Source organism: Pan troglodytes, chromosome 15, assembly GCF_028858775.2.
Source record: "Pan troglodytes isolate AG18354 chromosome 15, NHGRI_mPanTro3-v2.0_pri, whole genome shotgun sequence".
Classification (NCBI taxonomy): domain Eukaryota; kingdom Metazoa; phylum Chordata; class Mammalia; order Primates; family Hominidae; genus Pan; species Pan troglodytes.
In genome coordinates, this window is record NC_072413.2 from 96161321 (window position 1) to 96173312 (window position 11992).

An 11992-nucleotide genomic window follows, 5' to 3' on the forward strand; every position below is an offset into this window, starting at 1 on the left:
AAACTGTGGTCCTGTATGTGCCCTGTCTGGGTGGGAATCACGCCTCTATTGTTTACTAGCATTGTGTCCTGGGGTGCACAGGGGGCACCTTGGAGTCTGAAGTTCCTGCCCATTAAAAAGGAAAAGAGACACCCAGAATTACAACTGTGACTGCCTAGGTTTGCAGTGGGGATGAACTAAGACCATGCACATGGAAGCACCTAGCCCACAAGGGGCACTCAGGAAACCTTAATGACCTTACTCTGCCTGTAGACTTTGGACTTAGGAAATGTAAGGTGACCAGAGATCACCAAAATGCTGACATCAAACTTAGAATTAGTCATCGTCGTTGTCCTCATCATTGTCATCATCATCATCATTTTCCTCAAGTTTTTGAAGAAAAAGCCAAAATGCATAGAATCCTGAAAATAAATTCAGAATACGTGCCAGTCCTTGCTCCCTTGCTGAATTTATATGTGTTCCCTTTGTACCCACATCTCAGATAACCTCATCTGTAAAAATGGGTGTATTAACATCATCCACCACAGCAAGGATTATTGGAACACTCAAGAGAAATATATATTAAACTGCTTTGAAAATTGTAAAGCATAAAAAAGGGATTATATTTAATAATATAATTTAACCTACTTTTTTTTTTCCTAAACTTGATTCCTCCTGTAAATATTGCATGAGTCTGAAAAGTATATTAAATGGTTCAAAAAATAAGCTAACGGCAAAGGCAGAAGGCAAAAAACAAAAAGATGGGTAAGTGTGACAGTACAAAAATGAAATATTTATCAAATAAATAAACTAAATAGACAAAATATTTTTAATGTATGTGTCAAATAATAATGCGTAAATATGTTTATATGATTCATAATATGTAAGTTCTAAGAAACTGATTAAAAGGAAAAGATAATAAAATAGGAATTTTAATAACAGTATATAATGTTTACTACATTACAAGCACTGCCCTAAAAGTTTCATGTATTTGAATTTATTTAACAAGAAAAAAATCAAATAAAAATCAACAAATAAAGAAACAAACACTGAGGCCGGGCATGGTGGCTCATGCCTGTAATCCCAGAGTACTTTGAGAGGCCAAGGCGGGAGATCACCTGAGGTCAGGAGTTTGAGACCAGCCTGGCCAACAAGGTGAAGCCCCACCTCTACTAAAAAAAATACAAAAATTAGCTGGGTGTGGTGGCGCACACCTGTAATCCCAGCTACTCGGGAGTCTGAGGCAGGAGAATCACTTGAACCCAGGAGATGGAAGTTGCAGTGAGCCAAGATTGCACCACTGCACTCCAGCCTGGGTGACAGAGCAAGACTCCATCTCAACAACAACAACAACAACAAAACAAAACAAAACACAAAAGAAAGAAAGAAACACAGAAATAATATATAAAAATGTTAAATCTCCTTATAGTCAAGGAAATGAAAAATGGCATTGAGGAATTATGGTTTTTTTATCTATCAAGTTCATAAGGTTTTGAAAACTGCCATCGCTGGTGCTGAGGCTTCAGGAAAAGAGATATTTTCTATACTGCTGGTGGAAGTGTAAATTGATTTTTAAAAAATAGAAAAGAAAAAAAACTTTTTGGGAAGAAAATTTCCAATCTGCATCAAAAGCTTAAACATATACCCACCCATTGACCCAAAAATTATACTTCCCTGGAGTTTACTCTTAAAAAATTAAGGGATGTTAGCAAATATTTAATGACAAAGATGTTCACCACATTGTTGTTTATAGCAGCAAAATCTTGCAAGTGGTAGAGTCTCATGCTGGGAGATGGTGTTCATTCACCATTCACGGAGCAGTTTCACTGAGCACTTGCCCAGGATCAGGCCATGATCCAAGGGCTGACACAGTGCAGAGAGCAAAATAGACTGGGTCTCATGCTCATGGACATCCAGTTATAGTGCAGGAAGATCTAACAAGTGGTGTTGTGTGCCTGTGATGGAATACTGTAGGTCTGTTTTCGCAAAATATTTACTTAGGGCCTACCGTATTCCAGGCACTGTTCTAAATCAGGACACGGCAATACACAAGGCGAGGAATCTCTGCACTCCTAGAGTTTATGTTCTAATTGGGAAGATAGAAAATATATAACTAAATATTGTGTTGCTGCAGTGTATTTCATGATGTGGAGAAGAAAAAAAAATCATGTTCTAAGAAGTGAAAATGGCTATATGACAGTGCCTGCAGTGTGAAGCCATTGGTGTAAATCAGCAGAAATAGGCAAGCTACATATTTCTAAAATGTTAGGAGGATTTACACCAAGTCTCCAGATTTTGTTCTAAATTTTTTGCATTTGTTACTTTTAAAATAAAAGCAAAACTAAACTGAAGCAGAGATTACTGATACATACATACGTCAAGTCAATGCTTAGCTATTGATTCTACTTCTAAAAAAGTCATTGGATTTATACTTTGTGGAAGCCTCAAGATTTGATTTCTTAATAACTAGAAACAGTAATGAAAATGAGTGCTAGGTCATTCTCCTGATTTTGTTTTTCATAGTATATAAGACTTATGTCCTAAGATCTGAAAAAAAGCAAAAGACCTTAGGATTCATCTTCAGCCCAGTACTCAGTTCAGAGTTGAGGAAATTTAGGAGACTTGCTCAATTCTTAAAGTAAGAATTGGGCCCTAATCAACTCAAAATGACTTGGCTTCACATTTTTTTTCAAAACACAACCTCACTATCTTCCTCTCTATGATTTTAGTTTAATACTCAACCTATTGCTACCTGCTCAGTATCTAAAATGACAGAAAGCAGGGAGAGGAGTAAAAATATCACCAACAATGATTAGCATTTCCATGATACAGTCTACCTCTAAACAAAAGCAGGACAAAGCTAACTAAACTATTGTTTAATCTCCTTAGAATAGAAGTAGCTTCTCCATCCTGTGCGCAGGTAAGGGAAAGTGAGAATGGGCATATCATAGGAGCTATATTTTACCAATGAGAAATAACAAATGCTTTATTTCTGAACTAAAATTGTTCAAGCCTATTTTGATCACGATGTAGTTCTATACATTTGTAAATGCACCCTGAATTAACCTGGAAAGCAGCAAGTTAGACATTGTCTCCCTTATCAACACTGATACTAGGATAATTATTAGAACATAACTGTATGGCGCTTTACGGTTTACAGATCCCACTTACAAACATCTGTCATGTGATTCTGCCATGAATCCTATAGTGCCCATCTTGTGCCCAGTTTATAGGCAAGCATGTTGAGGTTTTGGTCAATCAAATGGCTAACCTGCAGCCACATCTCAGAAGTGGAGCAGAGCTGATACAAACCCCCTGGCATCAGTTCATTGCTCCTTCTTGAAGGACAGAATGGGAAAAGGTTTTTTTATGGGGGCGGGGGGGTTGCGGGGAGGGACAGAGTTTCGCTCTGTTGCCAGGCTGGAGTTCGGTGGTGCGATCTCGGCTCGCTGCAACCTCTGCCTCCTAGGTTCAAGTGATTCTCCTGCGTCAGCCTACTGAGTAGCTGGGATTACAGGCATGCGCCATCACGCCCAGCTAATTTTTGTATTTTTAGTACAGACGGAGTTTCACCATGTTGGTGAGGCTGGTCTCGAACCCCTGACTTCGTGATCCGCCCGCCTCGGCCTCCCAAAGTGCTGGAATTACAAGCATGAGCCACTGCTCCCGGCTGGAAAAGGTTTTTTATAATAGCTTTTGGATTGAAAATTCTTGTCAGAAATTTGGAAAGGGGGTGCAAAATCAAATGAGGAATTTATTTCATTGCTTTTTTTTTCTTTTCCTTCCTTCTTTCCTTTCTTTCTCTCCTTCTTTCTTTCTAACATAACCAATAAAACCTATTGTATGTACTCTAAAAATCCAGCTGTCTGTTTTGTCTGTCTTCTAAAACCTTTCACCTTGTTTATTTTTTGGACCAAAATGTCTTTACTCAGCCAGCTTTCCAAGCCAAGCAGGGTTTCAATTTTTTAAGAAGTAAATTTTAACAGGACAATATGGAAGCTCCGAAGAACAGTAGTCTACGAAAAACAAATCGTTTGTTTATTTGGCCATTTGTTTTAAGACAAAAGTAGAAACACTGGGCTGAACAGAGACAGGAGAGGCTTTGGGCAATTTCCTCTGAGACCATGAGACCGGGCAGGATGAAACGTGAATAGAAAACATGCCAGATATATGCTGCGCAAATACAACACAACTTTCTATCACACACTGATTTGGTCATCCCTTTTTCTTTTTCTCAGAAGCTGATGCCCCCATCACTCTATGGAGCTGGAGAATACCGTCATACGCAAAGTGATCCGAAAGGCCCCTTTGCGCCCAGCCAATCCTAACACACAAATCCCTTCCACCTCTCAGGGCTTGTGGTGCAGTTTCTCCCCCTGGAATTTTGTCTCAGCAGGTATCAGTACCACCAGTGTGCCAGAGAAGAATGCAGTCAGGATGGCGAGAAGTACAGTTTTACTTTCTCCCATTCTGTCTTTCCATTTAGCCACTATTTTCTTGTCCCCCTCTTCCTCCCCTCCTTATTGCAAGATGTCTGGCACCAAGCGTCTGGCATGAAATCTTACGGATCTGCATTTTCTGCAGGGCTGTAACAACAGGTTTCAACTTGATTTGCCATCCCTGTGAAACGTGGAGTTTCATTTGTTTGCTTCCGAGGACAAGAAGGGCTGTAGCTCTTAGTGCTGAAAGGGGGTATCTTTATGTTGGATTGGATGTTTCTAAAGAGATGAATTCGACTGTCATGTATTATTTAAGAAAAGTATTTTTATTGTATTCTGTATTGTGAAAGCACATTCCACTTTTGCATGTCATTTCACTGCTTTGTTGTTTTAAAGTTACTATTGGCCTTGAGAATATCCACTGGCAGAAATTTGCACTTAGCGTTCTAAATAAAATGTTAGTCACAAAAAGATGGTGAGAATCATGTTACCTGGGCATCTGATTTTACAAGGTGGGGAAACCGAGTCTGGCAAAAAAGAAAGGGTTTGCTCAAGGTCAGAGCTGGTTATGATAACATTGGAAGAATTCCCGAATTGGAGGGCCTCAGATCATTGGCATAATCCACATGGTCTTCAGGATTGATTCAATGTTCATTTTATTTTTTGCCGTAGCCATTCTTGTGCACTTTTATACCACATCTTTGTATACTTAAAAACAGATGGCCCTTATATGTAATACTATCTCTCTGGACTCACACATATTATTAATATTTGATTATTTTGCAGAATTTTATAAAATGGTTTTCCTACTCTGACTGTTTTAAATGACATCATATGCCTTTGGAGAATTTTGAATTGGAGGATATTATCGTTTTTTGGCCACTTCAAATATATTATGAGTTATATACAGGAAACTGATTTTAAAGAGTGATGGATTGGATGGATAGCGTGGATAAGTAAATAAATGAATACACAGGCATATATTTACATTTGCACACATACATACCATTTTAATAATAAATGTATTATTTTGTACAGAGACCTGATTGATAAATGCTACACGTGTACATCTCATTGAGCTCAAGGACAGAGCTTCCCCTCTCCTCACTGTCTGCAGTGCCTGGTCCAGGCAGGACCTGCCATCAAGTCAGTGCTGAAAATGTTGGCCACACAAAAACATCTGCACCGTCGGAAGGAATAGAAGCTCCAGAACAATGCCTGGGCTTCAAGATCCAATGGAACTTTGTCAGTTGAACGCCAGTCTTGAATCCAGGTCTTCTTGCTTCCAAATGTGGTCCTCTGCTGTCTCATCAGCCTCTTGGGGCCTCACGCTGGGCTCCAGTTCGGGGTGTGAGGAGATGCCAAACGCTTCTCAGAATGGCCTATCTGGGATCTCGCCCAGCGCCTTTCTCCCTCCTCTTGCTATTTTTCGTGTCTTTTCTCTTCCCCCTCTCCCTGTGTCGGGCGTGTTTACTTGCAGCAGCCAGAAAGACCACCTTCCACCCGCCCTCTCTTCGGTTCAGCTGCACCTCTCTACTCCAATAAACCGTTTGCATTCCATCTGGTGAGCGTTTGCTCTGAAGACATTTCCTTGTCAATCTCTCCCGCCACATTAAAAATCTGTCATTACGATTGCATCGCCGCCTGGCTCCTGAGATTTCTGACTGCTTTATTGCTCTCCTCATTTTTTTCTCTTGCCTGCTACAGCCGAGAAGCAGAAATAAAGGTTTGTTGTTGAAACATGGCCGGGAGGAAAGTAGGAGGCACACATCTGTCAAGACATTACCTTTCTTCAACCAGGGATTAAGGTGTTTTACGGCACTCGCTACTGAGCAGTCACACTGAATAAATTTTCTCAGTAGAACATAAAAATGAACTCATACATTTTGAACCAAGTTTCTTTCCAGCCAGCCCCGATCATTATGCAGTGGCACCCGCATACAGGGGCGCCAGCGAGTTAGGAAGTTTCTCAGACCCATCCCACCTCCCGCCAAAGCTGCATTATTTAAATGCCCGTTGAGGCGAGGGAAGCATCGGGATTAAGGGGAGACGGTGGCTGTCAACACTCAGGCTTCCTCAGCTTATGGGAGAGAACAGAAAGATTTAAAAGAAACCTGGCCCCAGGTGTCCTCACTCAGGCCTGGCAATGCCCGATCTTGCTTTAAGAGCCGCATCAAATCCCTTTCTGTGGGGAGTGGCCCCTGGTTCCTCCACCATCCTGTCCCCTCCTCCCTGCCCTGTAGGAGCACTTATGTGACAACTGCCTGTTTCACAGCCCATCCTCCTACTTTCTTCTCTATCCCGGAACCTCATGCTTACAAGACTTTACAGTGGCTATTAAGAGCGATGTAACCATAATATTTTGGAGGGCTTTGTTTTGCATTCTAAACTTTGTACATGGATTAGCCCATTTAGACTTCCCACCCACCCATTAAAGTAGGCCATTCTGCTCTCATCTTATAGATGAGGAAACTGGGATAGAAAGTCGTGTTAAGCACCTTGCAGAAAGTCAAAGAGCTAGCCAGGGACAGACCTAGGATTTGAACCCAGCATCAGAACCCCTACTTCTAAGACCAGCAGTCTGTTGTTAAGTGCTGTGCTATTCTGCCAAGGGCATAGGGCATGGGGACACAGGAGTTTAGGAAAGGCTTTGAAACAACTTTCTGGCACAGCAGCGTCTTGGTAATGAGCAAAGGTGCCTGGGAGCGCTATCTTGTCCTGGTACCCTCTGCCCTGGGGGCTGCCACAGCCCCACCCAAAGTTACAGAGCAACAGGATTGGTGACCTGGGCTGACGCTGCATCTGAACTCCCTTTGTGACTTTCTCCACTATTTCTCTCTCTCTCTCTTTCACACACACACACACACACACACACACACACACACACACACACACAATGTCCTCTCCACCTTTCTGACTATGCTATTCTCTCTACCTGGAATCATGAAATTCTCTGTATTATTTTTTTAAAGGTAGGGAAAACTATTCATCCTTCAAAACCTTTTACTTTCTGTGAAATCTTTCTTTACCCTTCAAGAATAAAATACAGACTCCCCACAACAACAACAACAAAAACAACACCCCGCGTGTCTTTTCTCATCCCTGAGTAATGGCACCCACCGAGTTGTATTATACAGGATCTGTTTTCAGGTCAGTCTCCCCGATAACCATCACAAAAGTCAGCACCCCGATACACACTGAGCCCTTAGTAATCTTCATAATAACCCTAAGAGATAGCTCTGCTCTCATCTCTTAAATGGACTGAAGACCTTCTGTTTAGCACCTTAATACCACTGTGTTCTCTGGATGGCCTAATGGAACCAGCAGTGCAGTGAGGGCTGGGAGCAATACCTGGGGATCTGGAGATTGCCTGGAATTGAGGGCTGGAAGCTGGTTGTGGTTTCTATGGTTTCTAAGAGCTGCCCTTGAACCACGCATCCAGACACCCTCAAGGCAGGGCTTGCAGGAGGCACCTCCTTATCACCAGACCCAGGCTCAGGACCTGGCACATAGCGCCCATAGGGAAAGAAACTCTGCTTTGCTACCAGAAACCTACTTCTAAGACCAGGCTTGGTTTTCCTGGATGGCCTTGCTGCTTGCATTGCTTATAATGGTAAAAGTCTGAAAGCAGCCGGGATGTTCAGCTAAACAGGAATCCCTATGATAATCCAGTCATGCAAAAGAGCCCTATGCAGTCGTGAAGAAAAATGAGGTCACTCTAAATGTGCTGATACAGAAGAGTTAACAAAATTAACTATTGTTAACTGAATAAAAAGCAAGAGGCAGAACAGCGTATCACACAAAGAGACAAACATGCATGATAACATGTAGACTACTCCTGAAAGAATGAATAAAAACCAGTGGTCATCCCCAAAACAAAAAATAATTTTTCTTGTCTATCCATTTTATGTAGTTTGAATTTTTGGCAATGTGTAGGTCTTATTTGCAATAAAATATGAGTTAATTTTAGGTAAGTGCTTTATGAAATCCTAAGGACCACCCTGAAGCGCAAACAGCATCACTAGAGTGGATATGCCCAGCCATGGGTTTATGAGAATTGGGGAACTCCAGCTCAGTGTAGACAGGCTGGGACACAAGTAAGGACTCACCCTCTTAGGCTGAGCTGGCCCTGGACTAAGGGACACTTTGCTTATCTTCCTTGTGGCCTAGGCACTGAGCGAATGACCCATGTTCATTTTTGCTTCCCAGCTCCTGTCTATTCTGATCGGATAAATGGGCCAGTTGGCAGGACCATTGTGATTAACCTTGGCTGATCCCTGAGTGAATGATCTTCTGGATACAGGTGGTAGGCCTTGAGCTGATTTGCCACAAGGTAGAAGTCTCAACGTCCCTCATTACCCAACAAACCACTAGGCAGGGAATGACAATACCATGCCTCAGATTGTTTCCCGATAGCCATCATGGCCTGTCTCCTACATAGAATAGCACGCATCTTGCTGTGAGTCAACCTCTTGCCCACCGGCTGCAAGTCATGTGAAATTCAATTAACTTTCTACAGGAGGAATAAAAGCAAGGAAGAAGCTGCCACACTTCGAGAGCCAACATGTTACTGAGCACTGTGGTCAATCAGTATTTTTATCAGATTAAATTAAACATTATCCCAATGACAAGTCCACATGGCGAGCGTTATCATCCGCATTCTACATACCCAGTTGCTGAGGCCCAGCTGCAAGGTGGTGTAGAGGACAGGATGGGGGAGCCTTTCCATTCGATCTGTCTGCTCCCTCTGTGAGGTGAGCGTGCGGGGGTTCTCAGTTTGAATATTGTCTCCACCAGGGTCAAGGGGGGCTACCTGGGGGATTATATCACTTCTCTATGCTTCAGTTGCCTCAACTGTAATGTGCTGCTTACGCCACTGCACTATTGTGAGGATGAAATGAGATACCCCTTAAAGGCCCATCGTGCTTGGCATACAGTAAATGCTCAATAAACCCTACTCATCATTATAATCCAACTTGCCAAAATGTTCTCCTTTTGGCTTTACTCCCCAATCAGAGTTCACACATGCAGAGATGTGGGCCCTTCCTTAAGTTTCCCTTTCTTCCTATCCCCACCCAATTTCTTCAAATTTGTTTTGTTAGTTAGATTTTTATTTTCTTGTGACCATTTTGTAAAACTGGTTTTGGAGTCCAAAACCCTGTCAACTTGAGCACATTAATCTGCAATCCCCATAAGGATGTGTAATGTGATTTATAGATGCATTTTCTTTAGCTTAACAATATCACGTTCACATTTCGGCCTCGGCGGCCCTCATCGCCTTGCCAAACTCTGGAATTTTATTGTTGGATCAAATAAACTGTGGTTATAAATCATTCCCAGATGTCAGCCTAATTATTTAGAATGCGTGGGGACCTGTTGGATGGAGTGCTTTGGCCACACACTCGCCGCGTGTTTCTGACAGCAGCTTCCTCCCCGCCTCGCCCTGAGAGCTCTCGGGGCTGGCTCTGAGGCACTGGCTTTCTGCCCCAACCCCAGGGCTTCCAGGCATTTCCTTTTTTATTTCTCAAAGATGTCCCCACCAATGCTGATTTCCAGGAGTTGGGGTTTCCCATCAGATCCCTGACCCCCTTCCACAGAAAAGCAATTTGCTTCCCCATGATTTTTCACAGCCAACGTTGACAAACAAATGGGACACTTGTCAGGGCTACTTGCTGACCATGAGCAAAGAGGGGAGTGCAGGGCTTTGGGGTAGCAGGAGGGTGGGGCTAAGCTTTCGGAAACAGAAGCCCTCAGGGTCATCCTCTGGTCCTGCTGGTGGCACCACTTAGCAAGACTGAAGGGGAGGACAGAAAGGAGCCCTAGTTTTTTTTGGATCTTAAATGGAGATTTTCCAGAAAATCCATTCAGAGAAGGAGCACCGACTGTTCACAGCTCCAGCCACACTCCCCAAAAAATCAGCCTCTGCCTACGGTGCCTTCCTCCTTTCTTCCTGTCTTCCTCGTCTAGCTTTGCCTTTCATCACATGCCACCATGGAGGCTCCCATCTGCCTCTCCTCTCTCTACCGTTAGGGTGACTCTGCTGGAGAGGAGACTTCACTGTTAGGAAGGGGAGACCTAGGATGGGCTGGCCACACACGGGCCAGGGGCTGCACTGCCTACCGCACCTCTCCTCCCATGGGGACTGTACAGGTGCTTTCTTTAAAAAGTGCCTTGATAAACCCTAATATTTTAAAATATTCACTTCTGTATCCAGGCCTCTCTCAAAGAGCGACTTTAAGGGTGGTTAATGTTTACAACTGCACGCTCTGCACAGTGGAGCAGTGGCCGTGCCCTTCTAGTTTCCCTGGCTCCATTATCAGGAGAGGAATCCCTTACTGGAGAGCATCCCAGCTGTGCTGAGGTCCCAGCTGCTGATGTTGGCCTCTGCTGCCCTACCCCTCCTTCCGATCCAGGGCCCAGTGGCCTTGCTGCCGGAACTTGGCCTCCTGCCCCTGCCCTCCCACCAGTGTGCGCGGACATGCAGGTGTCTACCCTGAGCCTCCTCCCCCGTCACCTGGGTTGGTGTTTAGCCAGTTGACACCGTGGCTTGTGGTTTTGCTCCGCCAAAGCCTCCGCCACATGGAGCGTTCCAGGGCGAGCAATAAACGTGACCAGGCCACGAGCTCAGCTGTTGGCAAAGGGTGTGACCAACTGAAAGTGTTTCTTTGGAGCGGCTAAAACAGCAAGGTCTCCGGGGTGGGGGGAAATGGATGGTGACGGATTTTTCTACAGTTTCTTTGTGAGATTTTTTTTAGCTTCCACCCTCTCTATCAGATTAAAAATAATAATAATTTAAAAATCCCCCCAAAAAAGGGGAAAAATGCTGGAGATGAAGTTGTTTGAGAGGCAGACCATTATAAAAAGAGAAAAAGAAATGGCTCAGGGTTTCAAAGACTTCTTACTGGCTTATCAGCAGGGAAACAGCTACTGCCCTGCGGCCTCATGGGAGAGCTTAGATGTGGGAACAAGTTGTGAACGTTACTGGATCATAGGGTGCCAGGAAGGTGTGAGGGGTTGGTATTAAGGCGCTAACAAAACATACAGAAGGTGGAGAACTTTAAAAGATGGGAGAGGGCCAACGAGTCCTACTTGGGTCTCCAGCAATGGCTCCAGGACACACCCTGTGCTCACCACACCAGGGAGTAGAAGCTGAAGATGCCTAGAGTTCAGTCAGAGACACGCAGAGTTCAGTCAGAGATGCCGAGGGTTCAGTCAGAAATGACCAGAGTTCAGACAGAGCTGCCCAGAATTCAGTCAGAGGCAACCAGAGTCTGAGAGTATCAGAGTTCAGTCAAAAACAACTAGAATTCAGTCAGAAATAACCAGAGTTCAATCAGAGCTGCCCAGAGTTTAGTCAGAGATACCCAGAGTTCAGCCAGAGACAACCAGAGTTCAGTCAGAGATGCCCAGAGTTGTCAGAGATGCCCAGAGTTCAGTGAGTGATGACCAGGGTTCAGTGAGAGATGACCAAAGTTCAGTAAAAAAAAATCAGAATTCAGTCAAAAATGACTCAAGTTCAGTCAGAGCTGCCCAGAGTTTAGTCAGAGATGCCCAGAATTCAGTCAGAAATGACC

General features: G+C 43.7%; 1 long non-coding RNA gene across 1 annotated transcript in view; it reads left to right on the forward strand.

Moving 5' to 3' along the window:
- LOC129136925 (uncharacterized) overlaps positions 1-9751 on the forward strand; it is a 30733-nt gene extending 20982 nt beyond the window's left edge. Inside the window, exon 3 of the long non-coding RNA XR_008538961.2 lies at positions 5457-9751. This is a non-coding gene — a long non-coding RNA (uncharacterized LOC129136925). The remainder of the gene's footprint in view (positions 1-5456) is intronic.
- Positions 9752-11992: the final 2241 nt, after the last annotated feature.